Source organism: Haliaeetus albicilla, chromosome 13 (assembly GCF_947461875.1).
Source record: "Haliaeetus albicilla chromosome 13, bHalAlb1.1, whole genome shotgun sequence".
In the NCBI taxonomy this organism is placed as follows: Eukaryota; Metazoa; Chordata; class Aves; order Accipitriformes; family Accipitridae; genus Haliaeetus; species Haliaeetus albicilla.
In genome coordinates, this window is record NC_091495.1 from 37,348,878 (window position 1) to 37,372,156 (window position 23,279).

Here is a 23,279-nt window from a genome sequence, read left to right on the forward strand (position 1 = left end):
ACACACACTGCTTGTTGCTCCACAGTAGCAGGGCCTCTTGCTTTTGGCATGTTTTTTTTCAATGACGTTTGGTTTTTTACAGAAGTGGATTTCTAGCAATACTTTCTGCATATGGATAGTGCCTCCAATGCTGTATGAACTCAGAATATGTATTTGATTAGATGCACGAACTTGAAGCTGCTGGTTGCTTTTTCATTTGAGCTGGGCTGGGAGAAAGTGCCATTAATGCTTACTGGTTTCTAGGCACCAAAGTTTGCAAATCTGCTGTCTAAAACTTGTCCACACAGCAAAATGAGTTTCTGCAGCCTGGTTTGGTCTGTGCCCCTGCAATCCATTATAACTAATGCTCCCTGTCCCCCCTTAACTTCCAAATGTATTTATCCTGCTGTGCAGAAAGCTGCTGCCTTTTGTTTTACTCTTACCAAGTCTGGTGCCTCCTTTACAGACAAGTGGTCTGAAACTCAGCCCATATGGGTGCTGGCAGTGCAGCTGCCCCTGCCGGGCAGGGAGTCGGGAGAAAAGGAAAAAAGTACGTATTTAACAAATGCTCCATGTCACAAGCAGAAAAAGAGTTAGTTTGTCTTAAGAAGCTCCCTGTGGCTTAAGCACATATTAATGGCAGCAAAAAAACTCCCAACCAGTCCTGAGATCTCTGTTACTGGAGTGCAAATCCAAGTGATGCTTCTTGGGGCTGCCCGTGCCGCAGTGTCTGCTGTGCCCCCAAGTTCCCAGCTGCCCAGGGAGCGGAGCTGAGCCCCCCCAGTATGGTCCACTATGAGACCCTCAGACTCACCAGTTCCAGGGCTGTGCCAGTGCTATGCACGGTCCCCAGCAGGGAAATAGCTGCCGAATGCAGACAGCCCCATTTGGAGAAGGAGCAAAGGACAAATGCTGAGTTTGAGGAAAAGAGAGGGAGGTTATTGCATTAGGGAGATGTAATAAAACGGGGAAGCAGTGAGAGAAGGGGAGAGGCAGTGTGGAAAGCTGAGGGCAATAAACCACTGCTGGTGAAATGTAATAATAACACTTTGCAGTTATCTGGTGTCTTTCACCTCAGGCTCTCAGAGCTCCTTAGAAATATTAGCTAATTAAACCTCCTGTGTTAATTAACCACACTTTGCTAGATGAGAACCCAGTTTGGAGAGCAGCTGTCTGTTCTCCAGACACTGCTGATGGCCTCATCATTACGCTTTTTTGTGGTGAGGAAGACCCGGATGGGAGGATGTGGCCGTGTCCCGGTGCGGTGGTCCCTCCTGCTCACCCCTCGTCAGTACCAGGGCAGAGGTGCTGGGATGGGTGGCTGGGGCTTCACTGCCTGGTCAGCTTTTTTCTGTGTGGATGGAGCAGATTCCAAACTGCGATTCCTGGGTTCCTCCTGTTTGGTCCCTTAGCAGCTTTGTTAATGCAGGAAAAACATGAAAAATAGGCAAAGGACCTGTTCGGCTTGTGTTTGTTGACAGCAGTGTATACTGAAAGTGGAGCAGATCCCTGAAGGCTGGGAAGGAGCTGGGATAACGTCAGGCCTGGGGCTGCGGTGATGAGCTGCAGAGCTGTTGATGCAGCACCGGCAGTGGGAAACCTCGAGGACAAATCGAGGACAACACAAGGAAGCAGCTGTTCGAGGAATGCCAGCTCTGCCTCCAACAGGCTCCCTGTGCCTTAGTGCTCCCCACAGTGCTTACTCCTGGAGGTTTGGGATCTCTGAGCCTTCCCTTTGCTGTCAAGACCTTCTCCCGGAGAAGCTACAGGGTCCCCGTGGGGCTCAGCCCAGCTGGAGCGTGGGAAAAGCCCTGCAGTTAGATGGAGGCATCCCTCCAGGTGATCGCTTTATAAGTGTGGAGAAGTCCCAAGTTAAGGCTTTAAAGATATTTAGTGAGAGCAAAATTGAATACGAGCAAGGGACCGGAGAGGGTGATTAGAAGGTCATTTGTATGAGATTTTTCTTAGTCTGTGCACAGTGACTTATTTCTCTCCACAAGGTCTAGGTTTGGGATGACATATTCATATAGCAAGAATGGGTGTCTTCCCTCCTGGTTTTCTTATGAAAATATCTTTTATTCATAGCTCTGCAAGAAAGCATGATATAATTTATCTCAAGGTACAATCAGAATTTTTTTAAATATTCCAGAGCTGTAGCAAGCGGGCACTGTGGTGGTTAATACTCATGGCCATGAGCCTCCAAGATTTTGGATCACAAGTATGAGGCGAGAGCTGTAGTCCTGAGTCAGGAGTGCCCAGACATGCCGGCACAGCTCACGGCTGTCACTCAGGGCACCCCAACCCGGCTAGAAAGTGTCCTCCTGCCCTGGGCTTCCTGATGGAGAGGTGGTGGGATTTCACCAAATGCCTGTTCATACTCTGCCGGGAGCTGTTGGCTTGCAAAGGTGTCCAGGAGGGGGGCAAAGCAAATGAAGGCAACATGTTTATAGGCTTGGTCAGCTGGTTCTCCTTTCCACTTTGCTCTAAAAGTCAGTGGCTGAGGCAGCGGGTGCAAGAACAGGGTGAGGTGTGTGTTTAATGGAAGGAGATGAATTATGGTGCTTATTATGAATTATGGTCCATCTATGAGCCACTGTGGAGCCTATCTCTGAGGATGTCAGTGGCCGGGGAGCCAGGGGAAAAGCTGCTGGTGGGGATGGGGGGATGGAAAAAGGGCCCTTTACTTGGGAGGTGCACACAGCAGCAGCAGTAATACATGGGAAAACCAAACACTAATCAGAAATCAATCTCTTGCCAAGCAGGGCGGTAGGAAGTAACTAGAGACAACCTGGAGTAAGAAGTATTTGGTGTTTTACACAAAGCTCTGTAGGTTTATTTTTCTACTGTAGAAATTTGAGGCAAGAATGAGAGTCAAAGATCCCTTGGGAAATAGCAGAAGGTTATTTATTCACAGCTGGTATTTATTCATTACCTGTCATGAAGGTGTCCATTTCCATAGCCTGGAAATATACTCCTTTCTCTTGACCATTGATGAACTCCGGTAGGTACCTATCGCTGCCTACACAGCCAGGATGCATGGTGCTGCGATATGTGTTCTTACAACAGCTGGTAAAAGCTGCCTGCCATGCTGCTAGTAGCTGCAAAACCTCTTGGCAGGCGTGATTTTGCTCAGCCCTCGGAAGGAGCACTGCTGCTCCTGCTCGGTGCCCTCGGCAGAGCCTTCCTCACACCTCCTCTTGCTGGAGATGAGGGAGGGTGCTGGGCAAATGTCTCCTTGCTGTCCCCCTGCCGTGGCGTGGAGCCCCCAGTGCCTGAATCAGAGCCCAGCTCTCCCCTAAGGGCCAGGGCTGAGCAGCAGCCAGGCAGAGCAGTTCCCAGTATCTTCCCTTGTTCAGTGTCAGTGAAGTCAGGGAGAAGAATTCCAGGGGAAGTACCCCAAAATCATTAATTTGAGTTCTTCCCAGCACAGGGTTTTCCCCATTGCATCTCAGAATTTCAGGTAAAACAGTGTGATCCCCGAGCTAGGCAATAATCTGCCGTTTTCATTTTGCCTTCAGTGATGGCATGACCTCATTTTGAAAGGTCTGAATAACTCATGTTTGGCTCCTGGATACGACACAGAATGATACTCCTTCCCTCTTTATTATATCTTTGAGGATAATTATTCTTCCTCTCCAAACATAGCATTTTTCTCTTTATGAGAATTTGTTCTCATTCTCATCTCCATTCTGAAAGGGCTGGTTTCTGTTTTATTTTTAATTGAAAGGCTGGAGGGCAAATGCAATTAAACCATGGTGTGTGAACTATAACTTGTAATATGTTTTTTAAAAAAAAAAATCACCTTGCCATTCACAAATGACTTGCTTCTAATCTGGAGTCCATCATAAGTCCAAGTTTCAGTTCTCATGATCAGACCAAATGAGACCAAATCACAGAGGACTGGGGGGGGGGGGGAATAGATTGAGTATATTTCTGTTATCGAAGGGAAACAAAGCTGTGCTGTGCAGAGGTACAGCTCTGATCTGCAGTTTGTGGTGGTGGTACGATGCTCCGGGGACAAACTCCTGCAGAAGCATCCCTGTGCTGTGCACGTGGCCTCGTGGCGGGGGCTGGGACCCCAGGATCGGTCCCTGCCCAGCCTGGGCTCTGCAGGACAGAGGCGCTGTGATTGCGGGCTGGGGACAGGTCCTGCCTGCCCCTGCCCTCGCCCTGGCTCCGGCCAGCGATCGGCTCAGCTGCTTGGGGCAGAGAGAGGAGTTCTGGACTTAGCTGAGGGCTGAAATGGGGTAACAAGGCAGCTTCTTCACTCCTCGTGATTTCATGGGATGTTTTGACAGGGGAGCCCAGCTGTGCGTGAGCATGGAGCTGCTCTCTCTTGCATCTGGCACCAAGGGTTATAAAGATAAAGGTGGTGTTGCCACCTCCGCTTAAGGGCTTGTTCTCTGTGCTCTTGGCTAAATGCATTGACTAATAAGTGTTTTAGAAGTTACTCTTTAGAGTAACTTGCGTTGTTTTCAAAATAGTAAAAGGATTTCAATTAAAGCTGAGATACCTTGGAGATTGCCCTCCCCTGGTCCAGCACTGGCAGCTTCCATATTAGTTGTCAAATCATTATAATTACAGATTTGGAGGGTATTTAACTGCTCTGTTGCTGATAAGCCCCAGCTGCAGGGACCAAGACCCTTCCACTGATACTGTTCCCTATCCTGGTGACCCTGGGGAGAAATTGCTCCTGACCGGCAGTGAGAAGCCTTTTGAAGTAACGCGTTGCATGCAAAAAGTGATGGTAATGTTGTGATTCGAGTCAGTCTGGTCACTGTTTGTGGCGCCTTGCACTAGAGGGAGGCCCATTGCTCCTCGGAGGGAGCCACATGCCACCTTAAATATCCGTGTTGGCCACAGGCGAGTGCCTCTTGGAATAAACCTCTCCAAGGCTGCCTGTCCTCTCCCATGCAGACTGCGCATGGAGGGGGAGGATAGAGTGACCTGCCGTTATTGCTAATAGATAGGATCAATAATATGAAACGTATCATCCTTCTTCATTTTTCTCATCATGTTGAAATCAATACCCTGCCTTGCGCAGAGGCCACTGCTGAAGGCCGGGCTCATTCGTTATTGCACACCTCCCTCCTGGATTTACACCAAATGTTACATTTCTCTCGTAAAAAAATGGGCCACATGTCAGCGTTGCTGATAGCATCTTGGGCTTGGTAACCTCGGAGCAACTGCACCAAAATTATTCTATAAGAGCGTCTGCATGCATTAGTGATTTATGCGACAAATCATGCACTCTCCCGTGATGACTCAGTCTGGTTGTTTGTCACTGCAGAAAGTGAGAAAAGTGTGGCTGCTTCACTGAAATCGTGCATTTCCATGAAAAAAGCGTGAAAGGGGGAGACACATTTAAATAATAGTTATTGAGGAATAAAAGTTCAGTAAGTGGTGGAAAAAGCATATCCATTTAAGTTATTGCATCAAACTCTTGCTCAGCAGAATATACGAGATCTAGTGGGAAAGTTTCTTGTGGGAGTCAGGACTATGTGGATCTGCCAGGGACTGAAATGAGACCCAGCTTGCTTAGTATCTTTTTGACATACAGAGGCTCAGCAGTAGGGTGCAAGCCCTGAAAACTGGTAACATCTGGGCATAATACAGAATGGACAATATAAATCAGCTGTGCCCTTTCCATAGTGCCCTCCAGCCTTGTGTGAAAACTCTCCTGGTGTCCTTGCTGCTGCCTGAGCCCTCATCACCTTCTGTTTAACTGAATTTAGCCCTTTTATAGGTTACTAATGGGAAAAAAGTATTTGTTAAAGTCAATATACTTTAAAGCAGGAAAACAAATTTGTCCATTGTCCTCTTAAATTAAGAGGATGAAAACTGCTTGTCACTTGGCTGGATTGTTATGGGATTTTGACACTGGAGGCTTCAGCTCTTTTATTAGCAGCAACTTTTTCACTGCTTTTAATTACTCTTCAGATGCAATGCATCTGCAGGAACAGACCCCTGCATTCCAGTCTGTCTCCCCATCACTCTCTCATCTGTTTGCAAATGAGTTTATTCCCTGGAGAGATGTCTTCTGGGCTATGGATAAGGCACAAAACAGGGAGACAAAGAAATGTCTTGTCCATCACTTGTCTTTCCTGCTCATGTTTTGTGTGGAAGGAGGCCAGGAGGTGCATTTCCAATGAGCACATCCCAGGCCTGATCTCAGCAGGGTTTGCTCCTGGTGGTTTCCAGGTGCAGTGCTGGATGGTCAAATGCTGACATGTTTAGACAAAGTTAATTACCAATTCTATAAAATTGTCCACATCAAAGGTTTAAGAACTGTACTTATTTGATAAGGAGTCACTTGTAATACCTTGTTACTTTCCCAGTTCTAATTATGCTTATCGGTCCCTGCTGATAATTAGCACTGCGTGCAAGGCGAGTACTGGTGTGGTGCCCAGGGAGCAGATGGAAATCTCTCACTATTAAGGCTGGAGAGACGCTCCAAAGTCGGCATGGTGACAGCCAGGTGATAGTACAGTCACATGCCGGGGATGCTTTCCAGGCTGTCCCCAGCACGGGCTTGGAGGATGCTTTCTGGGATGGGTCACAATTCTACCCGAAGCCCCGAGGCAGCGCAGAGGAGCAGCCTCACCAAGGGGCTGCGTCTGCTCTGCGTCCCAGATCCTTGGCAGGCAGACGCAGAGCGAGCTGCCCATCGGCCCGGGCCGCCTCGTTAATTGTGCAGAAGGAGCAGCCGTCCAAGGACTCGTTACTGCTCAAAGCTAAATGTCAGTCCCTTGCATTAACACAGCCTTTTTCCAATTCCATTAAGTTATGAAAAGGTTTAAGGGCAACTTTCAAGAGCTTTTATAGCCATAAGAACTTGATACTGTTCAAGCCATCATCCAGTGTAACTGCTTCTAAGGGTGTCTGGGGTGGTCCCTCATCTGCCCCCCCCTTTCTCCTGGGGAAATGCTCAAGAAGGTATCTCTATCTATAGGTATAGAAGATCTGTACTACAGCAGACATGCTGCTTTGCTGCAGTCTGCAGAAGAGCGGTGCAGCAGGTGAAAGGCAAAATTGCAGGAAGTTAATAAACTGCACCATTTACCAACCTATTAAACACATTTTTAAAGGATGACTTGGCTACCCAACCAGCAGAAAACAAGGTACAAGGAAATACAGCCTGAAACAACCGCTCTATTGCCATTCTAGGTGCATCTCTTAGAAAGTTGAGGTGCTATTAATTGCCAGTGTATGGTTTTATCTTCCTGGAATACACTTCTTTATGCAAGTTTTTCTAATGTTTATTAGATGTCCTTTTTTACTTAAAGTTCACAGCATTTAAAAGATAAGTTTCAGTAGATTAAAAATAACACAAAATGCCACCTGTCTCCAGGCTGCAGGAAAGACTTCAGTTAGTAGGAAAATTTCCTGGTCCATCCTGCTGATGCCAGACTCTCCTCCGGCTGTAGTTCATGCAATTTCTTTTTTTTTAATTAATGGCTCATTGAAATTAACTGATAGTGACAACATGATATTTTAAGTGGCTCACCTTTCAGAATTCTTCTAGTTCTACATGGGGCAAACACAGAAAAAAATTCCAAATAATAGGTGTATGAAAAAGATACCCTCACAAGCATATACTGAACAAGAAAACTGTTTTAGAGCTAAAAACTTTAGAAAGTTACCTAGGAAAACCAGACCGGCTTCCCAGGAGAGTTTACATTTTTGTGTAGTAAATGACATTATCATCTCAGAAGAGATACATTTGAAGTTGGAAGTAAACTTTCTTCTCTGGTAGTTTCTTTAAGATCTGAAAGAAAACCTTAAAGGTCTTTGTGGAGACCTACACTTAGCCTGCAAAGTAGTGATATAAAAGATACATCTTCATTTAACAGGCAGCATAGTTCCTATCATTCCTAATAAATGACTTCTTATTGTGGGCTACCAGTCTGTTGTTCACCATCAGGAAAAAACATTATATATATTCATAGCATTTATTGTGCTGTCCTATATATATATTCATAGCATTTATTGTGCTGTCTTCCTAAACACACAAAAGGGGTTGTTAAAAGTAAATGCTTCCAGCATTGTGCTCTACAACATCGTTCCATTACCTACAAAGCATGTGGTTTTACCAGCAGGGTTTGTATCTGTTTTAAGTAGGAAAGTATTACAAAAAGATCTTAAACAAAAAAAGCCGGTCAGAAGCAAAGAAATCTTTGGAGTATTATCCTATTATGTCTAATACCAGAAAGATCAAAATTTCCCAGCTAGGAGTACGATGATCTGTTGTAACTCGTGTTTTCTCTTGCGAGTGCGTGGCGGTTGTACGACAGCGAGGAGGGGGAGCAGCCGGCTCCCAGCCTGGGTCACGTCCCCTCCGGTGGGTGCTGAGGGCTGCAGGAGGGTGCTGGCAGGGGCTGGGTGTTCGTGAGGCTTGATGAGCAAAAAGCCGGTTCTGCAGAAGTGAATGGCAAGTGTTGCAATCCTGCGGGGTATTCCAGGGGTGCCTGGCAGCACAGGGGATTAGTCATTTTTAATTGTGAATTGGTATCCCTACTACTTCATTATTTATATGCAATTGATGGGGTTTAATGCTGCAAAATTACTCCAAGTATACCAGCACCTGTGCTTTGTTCGCTGTGAAATACTGCTTTACTTTTCTGGATGGCACCTACTTATTCAAGTTTGTATTCAATAAATGCCTGACACATATGTGAAGGGAAACAAAACATTAGTAACACTCTCTGTTTTGTCCTTAGAGAAATGAATTATGTGAATACTTACTGCTAACAAACTACAGGAAAACGATAGGTGTGTGTGAGCCAGGGAGAAGCAAATTAAACAGGCAGAACTGTGTTCACTTGTATTCATTAAATGTCTCCAACATTGTTGTCCCAGTGCTTGACCGGAATAAGAATTGATGAATGAGCCACTGCTCTAAATTCGGTTTTAAACTGTACCGTGTACCGTACATTAGGATTGTTTTTGGATGGGTGGGTGCTTGCTCCAGCCGGGGCACAGCATGTGCAGCTGCCTCGGAGCAACCCTGATGGCTGAGCAGCCTGGGTGCTCCTGCCCTCGCATACATACTTAGTTGTTCACAGCACAAACCTAAAAATAAATACCTGCCAGTGGCAGAAAGGATGAAGAACTTCTCTTGGGGCTCCAGAATTTGGCTGGAGAAATCCCCTACCCGTCCCGGTCACTCCACAGCCGCTGCACTGAGCAGCCTCCCGAGCACTCGAGTTGTGCTCTCTGAATACCCCAGGTTTTACGCTAATCACAACAACCAGGAGTAGTCTGTGAGATGGACCATCCATCCCACTGCCGATGGCTCCTGAGAATATGCTAATTTGTCACTTAATATCTGTGAATGCTAAGGCACCCTAATCAGCCAGGTTCCTGCTTCTGTCATAGCAGTTGAGTTCAGCACAGAGGCAAAGATAAAGCGTTGGTCTACGAGCTGCGTCTCAAGAGAACTGTTGTAGTAAATTCAGTTATATTTTCTGGTCCAGATTAAATGCAAATAACCTTCCTAGTGCTGCAGATCTTGATTATAAACTTCTCTTGCAATCCCTTTTGGCTGAACTGTATTTTGCTGTCCCAAGATCCGGAATTTACCGCTTGCTTTTTCAAGCCTCTTGCTGCTATGTTTACAAAAGTAATATCACCCTTACAGGGCTAAGTACTAGAAGTCAGAGATAACAGATTTTGATTATCACTACCAACGATTTTAACAGCCTCAGTTTATGTTATATGCAGCTCTGCAGCTAGAGATAAACTAGGAAAAGGAACCTGTTGAGACCCAAGTGATTTTCATATGGACTACTGGGTTAAGTCCCTGTTTGCTTCTGCCAGGACATGGCATCGTGCTGCAGAAGTGACGAGAGCGTGTGAACGTCAGGTCTTTGGTTTCCTCGATAACGGAGCGTTACGTGCGCTTGTAGTGCAGTCGCTGCGTCCCTCGTTCTGGAGACCCCTGCTTAGCGATGTGCCCAGGGAGAGGGTTAATTAGGAAAGCAATGGGCACAGAATGACAAATGGGATGGAGGAAAAGGAGATCCCTTTCCAGGCTCAGTCTCTCAGCAGAACCTTGTTGGACAAGGCTGGTTGATCGCTGCTGTCCTGCCCCGATTTTGGTCTGGGTTTGCTGCAGGCGGTGGATGTCCCTTTTGCTGGCACCGTGCCGCTGGTGCACGGCGAGACGCTGACGATCAGTTGTCTTTTTTACTGCCAGGCATACCTGCCACGGCAACAGTTTTGGAAACCGCTTGTTGATGAGCGCGCAGCAAAGGGTAGCTGCCACCAGAAAGCGTTGCATCCCAGATAATTGCGTGGATTTTGAGTGTGTGACTTTCTAAAGGTATCGAAGCTTTTTACTCTGCTACTGGCATTAGGACTTTATACCCCTTACAATTAACCTGCCAGTATTGTGTTTCAAAAAACAATCTCCCTAAACCCCTTAGCCAAAAAAAGAAATTCTCATTGAAAAAGGTGGCAACTAAGTACACAAGGAGCAGCAGAGACAATAAAATCCAGGCTGTAAAGACTGGGTGATGCCTTATCACAGGGTTGCAGACTGAGTAGGAAATGGACTGAAATAAATATGTGGAAGATAGAAGAGTCACAAAATGCGAGTAAGAGAGGAGCCGTGCGTGACCTGGGCTCCTGCCAGCAAGCAGGAAATAAATATGAGTTGCATGAGCTCAGTACCCACAAATGTGGCCAAGCTCCCAAATTCACTCAGCTCCTACTCCTGATCGGTTGCTCAGAGGAGCAGAGCTGAGCCAGGCTGAGCGCTCCCAAAATTCGGGCACTGGGCTGCAGAAAGCCACGTCCGCTCTCCCTTGGACGCCTTGTGCGGATGCCGTTATCCATCCCGCTCTACTCCTCATCACCTCGTCCTGCCTGTCGAGGCCGGGCAGGGATGGGGATGTCCGTCTGTGCCGGTGCCTGGGTAGTGTAGGATGAGACAGCCCCGGGATCCCTCCCCTCCTGGGCAGTCTTTGCTGTCGCTGTGTCCTATGGAGCCATCCTCGGAGCCGTTCACTCGATGCTGATCCTGGCCAGGGACCAGAGGGGTCCCTGAGGATGAGAACTGTGCGTTTTCCCATGCCCTGAGCGAGCACCTGGGGACTAAATTCATTTATTCCTGAATAAAGGCCATTTCTGATGGAGCAAAATGTCTAGGGAGGCAAGTACTGCTGACCTAGTGCATGGTGCTGATTTTTGAGCCAGTTTGGTCTCGTTAATATGTTTCTCCCCTCCTTATTGGCCTTTCTTATCATGACTCAGGGCAGATGTATTATCAACAAGCAGCAAAGCCCCTATAAGGCCTGTGGGCTGAAATCGGTGTTTTCCCGCTGGCGATGCAGCTTTGCTGGAGCGGGGTGTGCAGGGGGTCTCCTCGGGATCCGGAGCTGCCTGAGCTCAGCTGCAGCTGCCAGGGAAAAGGGCTTGGGGGGAAGGATGTGCTGGAAAGCAACTCACACTGTCAGGTTTGGAGTCAAACAGAATAAAACTGATAGCTTTTAAAAATTCATGGTTGTGTTAATGCACTCAGTCAAGTGTAATTAAATGTAGAGAGACTCAACAGTTTCATATAAATACTTTGTAGGAGCCTGTCAATCTTCCAGGGAAACGAACACCCCCCCAAGCAAATGAACAAACCTTTAAAATCTTCAGCATTGCCTCTTTCAAGAGCAGAGACAAAGGCTGTGGAGAAGCGTCTGAGGGTTTCTTCTGCGCCTGGCACAGAAGTTTTTCCAGAGGAGACGTGTTAGCTGCTAGTACAGATGGCTGAGGGAAAACTCTTCACATCTTCTGTTGTATATACCTTAGCGCTGCAGCACAGACTGGCAAATCTGGGGCTGTAAAAAGCAGAATTAGCCATCAGAGTGTGTCCTGGGCTTTAAATGCCAGCAGATGCCGTGCCGGGTGTTCAGCTTCACCCACCAAGAATTTCTCCTGCGCCTGCCTTGTCCTTCAGGAGCTGCTGGAGGTACAGGACCAGGAGAGCTGCTGGCTTGCACTTTGCTGTGCCCGGACCTCTCTCTGCTCTGTGGTCCTTTGATTATCTAAACAGAAGCTGCCTAACTGAAAATAGTCATCCCTGTTTTAAAATCTGCAAAAAAAACCCCAACCCCAAAAGGGTGGGAAAACGCTACAAGCACAACTACACAACGGATGGCTGTGTCTTGAAAACGAGCATCTCCTCCGTAGGAGAGGTTTCCTCCTACAAATTGCACTTAATTACTAGTAAGTAGTGGAAAATAGGTGTGTGCAAAGGGTACTGAAATCCAGAAAAAACCCTCCTGAGGCCCCAGCCAGCTGCCTGTGCTGCAGTGTGGGTCGGGCAGTGTTTGGGCTCTGGCAGCTTGGGGGGGCAGAACGCTGCCCTGTCCCCCCCTCCCCATGCTGGCTGCCCCCATGTCCCTGGATCGTGCGTGCCAAGGGCTGCAGTGCATCCTCTCGTTCCTGCAGATTGACTCAGATGTCTTGAGGTGTTTACTCAACAAGTGTGTTTCTGTGGAAAATCAGTCCAGGACTGACGGCAGGATGCCACCCCAGGTGCCTTCACACAGCTCTGTCTGCAGCAGAGCGCTTCTGAAGGTATTTCTCTAAAGTTTCTTCCTAGGAACTCTGTTGTGGTCAGCAGCAGAACTGGGAAAATCATCCAAAGCAGAGCAAGAAAGGGAGGATCAGACAGTACTAGTATCTGATGGACCTCATTTTTTCCCGTTTGTGGTCTTTCCTTCTCTTTCCTTTGCTCAATTGAATTCTAACCTTCTCACAACAGTTGTTGAATATCACTGCAAACTTAATTTATTCCTTTGTGAAGTTAAAGTAAATATGACTGAAAGAAAAATACATGCTGTACTTGCTGTAAGACTAATGACATGTCCCCCAATTATCTTCAGCAGTGATATAGCTATAATCAAATTTAGCGAGAAGCTGTGTTGCTCAGTGCAGTTGACAAGGATGCAGTGAATGAGAATTTATGCCTGCCTTTTGCATTAATTTAGCAACAGTCCACTGGCTCTGGCAGTGATGTACTTACCTGGCCTTGGCATGAGGCTCGTTATCACACCAGAAGCAGTGTCAGGCATTGCCAGAGCCCGCTCTGCCCCTCACCTTGGAAGCACCCAATTGCTAATCCTTTGTCGCCAGTGCTGCTTCTCCCAGGTTGGTCCTGTAAATCCCTAAAAGTGGATGGGAAGTGGGTCAAAGCTTCCAGGCACCTTCTCCTTGCCTTGCTCTGCTGAGCCATCGTGTCGTACCTAGGTGAGATGCCCGTTCCCGACAGCTGCTGGGAAGCAGAGTTCTTTTGTCAGGCTTCAAAGCAAGTAAAGCACCTGAGGTTTTTTTTATTTTTTAACTTTAACACAAATGGGTGTCTATGCAGGGGACTCATTTGAGGTGTCAGTTTTCTCAAAAAAAAAAAAAAAAAAAATCTCACCATATTCCTGTTGTCCTGGCTTCAGCAGGACCCAGACTGATGGGGGACACCGCAGCGGGGATGTGTTATTCAGGAACAGTGAAGGTATTTCAGTATCGCTAGTACCTCATGTGATGCTTTTGGGTTTTCATAGTCAATCTAATAGCAGTGTTCAAAATAATTGCTATAGAGGAAAAATGTGCCTTATCACAGAGAGCAATGCTTTGACAATGAAAGCATTTCAGAGTGTATTTTTAGGACAGAAAAAAAAAATCAGTCTAAATCTTATGCCTTTTTCATCATATGCCTTGAGCAGTGAAAAGAGGGGGAAAAGGATCAGCATTTTTGCGGTGCTTCTCCACCAGCAGCCAGTCTTTAGCAGGGAAATAAACTCATCAGACAGCCAGATTCAATGGATCCCACTAGCACATGTACTTGCAGGAGAGGGAGAGTAAAACCTTTCATCCAGACAGTGAAACAAAGAACAAATGCCCTTTTGGATGATGAAGAGAACTAACAGAACAAAACCCCCAGCAAACTCCTTTAGTTATCGACTGGTTTACATTTTGCAGTTATTGCAGTGCCAGGTAACCTAGAAGCATTAATAAAATGAAGCAGTTCCTGCACTGGAAAATAGCTGTGGGCATCTGCAGCCCATTCCTGCTGGCCATGGGGCGAGGGGGAGGTTTGCAGAGCACTAACTGCACCTGGGTAAAATGGGAAACATGAAAGTGCGGCAAGAGCCTCGTGTTTCAGGCACAATTATATTCATTACCAGCAGAAAGGTAGTGGTGACTCTTTACTTAATGACCTGCCTACCCCTTCTGCTCCTCCTTAGCTCAAAAGAGGGATTATCGATACTCAAAATAGTTTAGTAATGATGCCCTGATGCTGTGCTCAGAGGTCTGTGTGCTTCTCGAGCGTTGCAGGAGGGCAAGTGGCAGCAGATGCACTGCGCAGGTGCCGGGATGCAGCATGGCAGAGTTTTGCCTCTCCCTGGTGCCCGTTTGGGAAAGTCAAACATTTGCGTATAACTTAAAAGAAAAGCCATTTTGCTAGTGTGAGCTATTTGGTAATAAAACGTGGAAAGGCACTGCAGCCAATAAAAGTAAATTAATAACTAGAGACAACAAATCCCTGCTTCGTTGACTGGCATAAAGCAATCCTTTGCTGAAGGCAGGAAAATGCGACAGTTTGCGAGGAGACAGGTCAAGCCCATTCCAAGAGGAATGGGCCACAGAATTTTGTGGGATATTTGTGACCAAGATCTTTTTTTCCCAAACCTGTGTGGTTTATTCCCTCTGTGCCGCAAGCAGAGTCGTAAAGCAGCATCCCGCTGAGACAGGGCATGCCAGGATTAGGAAAAGGGGATTTGGAGGCTGTCGATCCAGGCTTTGGACCTCAGCTTTGTAGCCTGGGGTGCTCCAACTTCTCCCCCTGAGCGCCGATGTCTCACAAAGCCCAACAAACCACCCTGAGACGCTGATCTGGGACAGCTCGGGCAACGCGGACCGTGCACGCGGTCCTGCTGCCCACAGCGTGGTGCCTGCGCTCGGTGCTGGGGTCTGTGCCAGAAGCTGCCCTTGGCTCCAGCTAAATCCCCGGCACATGTCGAGCAGCGGCACCGCGGAGCGGAGGGAGAGCTGCCATGAACGCAGCCAAAACCCGTCACCGAGAGGGAGCACCCTCGGGTGGTCGGGTGCCTGCCGCCGGTGCGGGTCTGGCTCCTACCTGCCCTTTTGGTTGTGCTGCTCATGCAGCACAAATTAGGAGGCTTAATTATTTCAATAGAGGTTAACTACATTAGTCACTACAGCAAATCTCCAGTTCATGCCATGCTTTCCACTTCATTTAATTCATTACCCCCTGCGAAAGTCAGTAGATTTCTGTGTAGAATTGCTCATTTATATCACATATGTTCATTTCAACAGCAGTCCTCCACATCTACCCCTTCTCTTTCTTTTTTTTTTGTTCCTCTAAGTGATCATGGCTGGCAGTGACAAAGCGTTTTGATGGGAGCAGGTCGGAGCAGCCTGGGACGTCCTCTGCTCCAAATGAAGGTGGTGGGTAAAACAGTGCTGTACCCAGTTTGCCAGCAGACCCTCATCCTGGGAGGGGTGGGCTGTGGCCCCCAGACACTGGATGTACCCTGTGCTGTAGCTGAGCAGACAGTGATTTTGGATTTTGTAAATCATCCCCTTCCCTTGTTGCATCCTTGCTCAAAACCTGGTCTTACAGATGTGTGTCCCCTCCCTGCGAAGTGGGGTGGCCGCACCACGCAGGTCTTCATCCGTGAGCCTGCTCTCTCCTCGCTCCCCCGTGTACAAGACGACAGTCCATCATGGGAAAAATTAGCTGGTTGTGCACCCCTTGCAATGATTCTTAAAGAGCAGTTCCTCACAGTTTAATGTATTTCTGTAATAGTAATAAATGGCAGTGCTAAAGCTCTTGGATGTTATTTAATTAGTTTTACTGTGCCTTCCATACTTGGCAGAGATGTATCTTAATAGCTGAAGGATTAATACAAAGGCGTGCTTTAAACAGAAATTCAAACTTAAAATGATACAGAACAACAAAAATCTGAAAATAAACACAGACTTTAAAAATTGCCCAGATGAAATTGCAGTGCAACAGGCACACAGTACTCCTGTTAAAAGTAAGCCGATGAATTGTTCTTGTGGGCCAGAAACCTCAACTCTGACCTGGCTAATGCTGGATTGCACATTGAATTCTCTGGAGGCACACTGACATTGGGAAGGGCATTTGCCAAGCTGCACCAAAGGCTCAAAATGACTATGCAATGCTTATCCCTGAATTATTGTTAAATTGGTGCATACTATCATTTGTTCAAGCACATTTATCATACTCTGTGCTGAGCACGGAGTTTAATATTTGACCACTCTCAAAGTGCTCATAGCAAACCTATTTTGGATGTATGAAAAAGGAGATGTGAAAAAGGGCACTGGAAAAGGCATGTTTGCCTTTAGAAGGATTGCCAAAGCCCGGGGAACAGAAGCTCTCTGTGTTCTAGCCTGGCTCTGTTTCTCCTCTTTCTTTTTTGTTTTTTAACCTTAGTTCATTCCTTTATCGTTGCACCCGGGGAGGGGGGTTCATCGTTCCTGTGTCTCCGAATCCTCCAGCACCCCTGCAATACAGCGTGTTGATGGCAGTCCTGTGAAACACGGCCACGCACAGATTTCCTCGCAAGAGCGGCTGTACAGTTCTTCAGGCAGGGCTCCCCGCAATGCTGCAAACGCCAGGCAACTTAAATCCTCGGTGCAGCAATCGGTCCTGCCAAGGGGTGCAGAATAATTTCTGCTGGGTGACCTGCGCGTGTCCACGTGCTCAGCACTCCGGCAGGATCTGTAAAAGCTCTTTTTGGCTCTCCATTTTGTATAGGAAAGGGAAAGAAGCCCAGAGCTGGGATGAGACCCCCATCAGCATCCTCCTTCAAATCATGGTGACTCCCACTCCCCCAAAGGGAGGTTGAGAATCTGGGACCCCAGGAGCGCCCAGCGCAGGAAGGGCGGCAGCAGCATCCCCCGTAGTACAAGAATTGAAGCTGCATTTTACCTCCCTTCTCTAACAGGACTGTTAACGGACCGTAACACTGAAATTCAGCCCGGTTCATTAGTGCTACATTCCGTCCTTCAGCATTGATCTACCTTATTTGTTTGTCTCTTCAATTGTTAGCACGGGTGATTGTTTGCATAATTATGCAAAACGATCTCTGTTCTTTCAAGAAGCCGTAAGAGTAAAATGCAATTGCCTGCACTACCAGCACCGTCAGACCCACGTTATCTAGGGCTGCCTCTGCCTCCCTGCCAGAAGAAGCCAACAGTCTGGACGCTAGAGCGGTGGGTGGGTGAGATTCCTCACAAATTCCAGCTCTGAAGGACTATGAACACTGCCTGGCCTGTGCCCACGTAGGGCTTTATACCCACTTTTTCTCAGGTACATGTGCGAGTTATAATCAGATGGGGGAAGGAACCAGCAGGCTCCTGAGGAGGTTTTGGAGACAGTAATTATCTCCTCTGAGCCCCAGTGGCTTCTCTCTATTTCAGTCTGATGCCACTGAATGGTTGGAAAAGATGGTAAATTAATGTTGTCATTGCTAATTATTGATGGGGGGAGGTTTATGCAGTCATGTAGCCCAAGTGTCCAAATCATGTCTGCTAACATGTGCAAGGGGGAAGTGAGACATTTTCCACCTGTCAGCTATTTTGCAGCTTGGTGGGATATTTCCTATTTTTAACTGCAGCTGCAGTTAAAGGAATAAACTTGTAAAGTCAAACATAAGGTAACAACCAAAGGAAGTAATTTTTTAGATGTAGATCTGTCTGACTTTGATTTAGTACATGGTGAAGATTTTCTTTAGCATAATGATACTTCTTAGGGTGCATGATAAAAAACCTGCAGTAATGGACAGACACTGTTCTCAGTTATCAGTCTCATCATTAGCATTTTGCTATCATTAACCTTCACAGGATAAATCACCTGCTTATAAAAAAGGTATTTCTTTGTTGAGCATTAGCGGGTCCAGTTCTGGATAGGGATGTGGAAATCAGTCTACAGAGTTTTGCGAACATGAACTACGTGTGGTTCTGAGATCGGAGGTCAGGCCAGTGTAAATCAGGGAACTTATTCCAGATTTGGGTTTGAATTGAGGCTTGGGGATTTAAAGGTGTTCATGGGTGTTCACTTTGGCTGGGAAACAATCAACCTTGTCGTCTACAGGTGGAGGGACTGACCTGCTCCAGGGGTCTGTCCTACAGCTGCTGCAACCAGAGGCTCCCATCGCCCGCCACGAGGGTAGGAAGTGGCTCTTGCTCTTTGCAGGTAAGAGCCTGACCTCTCTCCTCTCCTTTCTTACATTTTAGCACTTTTTCCTCTGGCCAGGGTTTTAGAGGTGCTGCTTGTGCATTTGTTGTCCGTGCACGCATCCCCTGCTGCCGCTGGTGTCCTGCTTGATGTGCTGCGGGAACAGGACCCCAGCCGGGGAGTTTGCCGGGATGCCAGCCTTGGCTGGGAGTGCTGGAGGGGCACACGAAACACTTCAGCTGCCAGAAAATCAGTTACGCATTTATTTGGGAATCAGTAGTACACAAAGCACTTTAATAACCATATTCATCTAAAGGCTACATCAGTAGAAATAGTACTGCCTGTTCCCTGTTGAATGCCAGTTAGTGGGGAATGCTGTTATTAACATTAAGCAGGAGCTGCAGGTCACCTTGATATAATCAAGCTAACACACATTCTGATGGCTGTTTAATTAGATTTACCATAGGGAAGATGCCACGTAAGAAGGCTGCATTTCTGCTTTCAGCGCTTGAGATGGTGGCTGGATTAAATAAAAATGCAGATAAAGGACTGCAAGTAATAGACAAAAGTGAGCGCTTTTTTTTTTCCCCCCTATTCAATATAATTTTTCAGTCTGGTTTAAGTGGATGTGTCTCTTGCTGCCGTGTGCAAGCGCAACCCCTCCTCGCAGGGCCGGGTAGCTGCTCACACACACCCACGGGACGATGCTGTTTTCTGACTGCAACAAAATCTGGGGTACTCCTCAATGGGCGATTTGCTTTTAGGTGACGATCTTTTAGCATCTTGCTGTGAGGCTCTTACTAAATCACTCGTTGGGAGCCTGCCCCCATGCTGTAAACAGGATTGAAGCAGAAAGGAAGGAATACATCTGGTTTCCAGTGGCAATTTCCAAAAGTTATGGCAAACTGGTGCCTGCATTAGAGAACAAATAGCTCATGTCCATCTCCCATCAATTTTGATACTTTCATGAGGCTATGGGAGACTCCGAGGAGCATTTTGTAAAACTGCCACTTGCTCCTTCATAGAAAATAAAACATTGAAACATATTGCTTTAAAAGATATGACAGTTCTCCCAATGGATTTATTAAGCAGACCCCTAGAGTAAAGAGTTATAAAATCTGATCAAGTCAGCAGTTCCAGCTGTGTAATTGATATTCTTTATTTCCTATTGACTGCTGTGCAGGACTTCATTTTCTGTAGCATCAACAAATTCCTCTTCTGCGTACTACAGAACCACCAGGGGGTTCAGCAGAAAACAAAGCTGATCAGCAAACGCAGAGCACAAATCCCTGGAGAGCGCCAAGGCGCTTTTCTTCAATTGCTTCCCATAAATACACACCTTTATCCTAATCTACACTGTTTCTCGAATTATTCCATTTGCATAGGGCAGTTTTACCAATACGCTGTGGTTTTGCTGAAGGACAGAGTCTGGGCGACAGTCTTGTTTCCCAGATGAAACAAATTCTCCTCATCTGCTTCATTTTATGGCAATTTTATATGTTTTACTGAAGTAGGATTATTATAGTAACCATTTTACTGAAACAAAATAGACAGAAAAAAGCTGTCCCCGCAAAATACAACACGTCGGTTTGTTTTTGTACCAATTCTCCAGGCAGAAATCCAGCTACTCGCCAGGAAACCGGAGCAGGACGGCTGCTGCGTCTTGGGTCCAGCCCAGCGGAGACCTGGCACTAACCCTGCGCAGGGTTGGGTTTATCTTATGTCAGAGCAACCCCAGCTTGTACAGGTCTGCAGTGTAGCTCCGTGTCCGTCTGTCCTGAGCATTTGTCTGTCACCTGGCAGGACTAGAACGGCAGGTCGCTTCTCAACGCTCTCACGGGTGATTTAGGTATTTGATTTATTTTTGGTGGATGTTAGAGCGATGGACAATAACTGAGAGACTGATAGTAACAGTCCTAACGTTGTCAAATATTTGTAATAAGTAGCTGCATATTCCAGGTCTAAAAGCATATTTGTCTTCCCTCCTCTGCCGAGCAGGTGTTTGTTGCTCATCTTGTGGGAGAGAGCGAGGTAAAATAGTACAGGAAAGAAAGAAACAGCATTGGCTGTGTGGTCTGGAGTCATTAAGACACAGAGGCCAGGGCATGCTGCTGGAAATCAAAGCTCTCCAGAGGGCTGAGGCCCCAGGGGGGTCCTGGGGGTGTTGGTTGTCCCGGGGGGCTGACACCCGCTCCTGGGTTGTTCCCTGCGGGCTGGAATCCTCCTGCCCCAGGGAGGCTAAACGCAAGGAGGGGTTTGCAATCTATAGTCAAAGTCCTGTATTAAACCCCAGACTGTTCTGGTATGGGGGGGTTTGGGGCCATTTGTCGCTCAATCGATTCACATCCAGTGGCGGCATCGCGAAGCGTAGGTCCCTTTGAATTGCAGTGCCCATTTATCGTGCTTTCTCAAGTCCTGTTCCTCGGTAAGGAGGAGATTTGCAGCACCGGACGGAAATCCCGTCGGTGGAGAGCAGGGAGGGTTGTGCTGCACCGCATGGTGCAGAGACCCCAACACGGTTCTCCTCCGCTCCGTCCAGCGCTGCCCAGCTTTCGGCCAGGCTGGCAGCGCGTCCGTGCCAGCCTTTGCCTCCCTTCTCCCCTTCACAGGACAGTGTTATGCAAACCAGTCATTTGTTCCTCTTAAATTTAAAGCTTTTCTATGCTGTTGACCTCCTGCCCTTTCCTCCTGCAAATCATTAGCTTTTCCAGATGCTTCAGTATTAACTTGTACGATTTTATTTCTTCTTCTTTTTTTTTTTGTTCCTTATCTCACCTCAAGAAGGAGAGGGATTACCTCATTCCCACTGCCTCAGAAATAAATCCTCATTATGGATTTGTACCTGGGGAGGAAGAAACTGACTTCCACTCCCAGCCAGTTCTGAACAGATATTTGAAGGTAATTGTTCAGTCCAGGGACATTTCACTTGTCTAATAACCATAAAGAGTGCTTTTATTAGCACTGTGTTTGAGGTTGGGACTATTTAGAAGATATTTATGGGGAAGATATTATTGCAGAAAACTAGAACATGGACATCAGATTTATGTTTTTTATTTCGAGGTGGAGCAAAGGGGAAGGGCCCAACATCTGTTAAATGTTCGAGTGCTGGTGTGGGGCTCAACCCCGCTTCGGGCAAAGCACAGGGTGGGGGGGCTGCCCTGCGCTGCTGTGGGTGCAGCTGCCTCCTCGCAGCTGGAGGGACCCCCGAGGTGGAGTTTGCTGTTCGGGAGCAGGAGACGGCACGGGACAGGGGTCCCTGTTCACGTTCACACGGACAAGCTAATAGGCACTAAAAAGGCTGGAGGTGGGAAATTCCGGTTTTCTGTTACCTGTCCTTTGGGATGCAGGCTCAAATGGGGATCAGAAGCAACTGATCAGAAGCAGCGCGCCTAGTGCAATACGGTGCTCTTGTACTGTCGGGACGGTTTGATCCCTTGTACGAAACCCTTTTGCATACCCTCCCCCTCCTGGCACACACACATTTTCAGGATTGCCTCAGATTTGTCAAAAGTCATCTCCTGAGATGGCTAAAACCCAGCAGGGATGAGTAGCTGTTATCTCATGCTGTAGTTGTGAGAATTCTGATGTGCACTAGCAGACATTAACAGCATTTTTATTCAGGGCCCAGAAGGTATCTACCTCTAGGTTCTGTCTCCCTAAACACTCCGGAATACATAAGGCTGTAATGATAGTGTGATGAGGCCATTTTTTTCTTGGCTAATTGCTGCAGGATGAAATAAGGGCCAGAATAAAATGTGGTCATCTGCTAAATGGCTGCTGCGCCTGACTGTCAGGCTGTTTACTGCAGCCGACAATATATTGACTGTCGCGGGTTTTGAATGCTCCAGCTTGGGTGAAAATCATGCCGTGACTTCTCTGGGCTTTAATAGACCTGGTTCAAAGCCTTTCTCACACAGCCAGCAGTGACTGACTACATGAAAAGAAGCAAAGAACAACCAGTGAGAACTTTCTAGAGAGCAATGACTTGGTCCGGTTTTGCAAATTTACCCTGAGGCACATCCAGGTGTTTTCACTTCTGCAGATGAGCAGAGGTGCTCCACAGAGGTCAACAGTACTGAGGGAGGCTCTGGGACACTGGGACTCATGATCCGGAGCCTTTGTGTGCGTGCCACGTACTGCTCTGCTGCCAACTTTGGAGGTAGCAAGGATCCCTCGCCCACCCGTTTAGTATCCAGCTGCTGGTAAAATTTTTATGAAAGGTCCTTAATTATTCGTGAAGAATGACATCTCCGTTACACAACTTATCTCATGAGTGGAGTACAATCATTTAGTACTTGATGCTCCAGGGTAATGGGTTCTTCTAACACTGGGACCTTTCTTCCCAACCTCTGATCTCACCCATAGAAGAAGACGGGAGGATTCGTTCGTACAGGTCGTAACACAGACAAGTCCGAAGCCGTCCGGCTGAGCAGGTGCTCCAGGTTCAAACCCGAGTAACCCAGAGATACCCTAGGCTCCCTCAGGAGACAGCATTTGGGGTGGATGCTGGGCAGCTCTGACACCCCATCTCACTTCCCAAAGGGCTGCTGACCACCAGCCGTCCCGAGGGCTGCGCTTTCCTGCTCTGTCCACCCCAGCCAGGATTTAATGCTCCTCCCTGCCCATCCCTCTGTGCTCGGAGCCGTCCGACTCGCAGCAGCTCGCTAACACAGCCTGGCTGTGTTTAGGATCCTCGCTGTTAATGCTGGGGGTGGGTTACATGGGTCTCCTGTGATCCTGGTGAAATTAGGAAAATGTAAATCAGGCTTAAGTGCCAAAAAACCAAACGCGGCAGAGGAGCCTGGGCAGTGCTGGAAGTCCACGGCAGCCTGTTGAGCCAAGGTGCTTGAGCCATCGAAAACCCCTTTCCATATCCGTAACCCCTGGGGACTTGGGAGCCGGGATTGAGAAGAGTACCGTGTGCTTGCGCAGTAATTAGCTGCTCCGTCTCACATGGATTGATTTCAGGAGCTCGCGTCTTGTGCAGCCAGTCTTGTTGAACATTTGCTGTTGCTGCCTGATACTGCTCCTCGTATGGGCCCTGACCAGGGAGGGTAATTAATTAAATGAATGTTGCAGC

The 23,279-nt window shown here is 47.4% G+C and overlaps 1 protein-coding gene across 1 annotated transcript in view; it reads left to right on the forward strand.

Annotated features, from left to right (window-relative positions):
* The window catches only part of LOC138688678 (uncharacterized), a 97,450-nt gene that overhangs the window by 21,460 nt on the left and 52,711 nt on the right, over positions 1-23,279 (forward strand). The gene's annotated exons all lie outside the window — the stretch shown is intronic.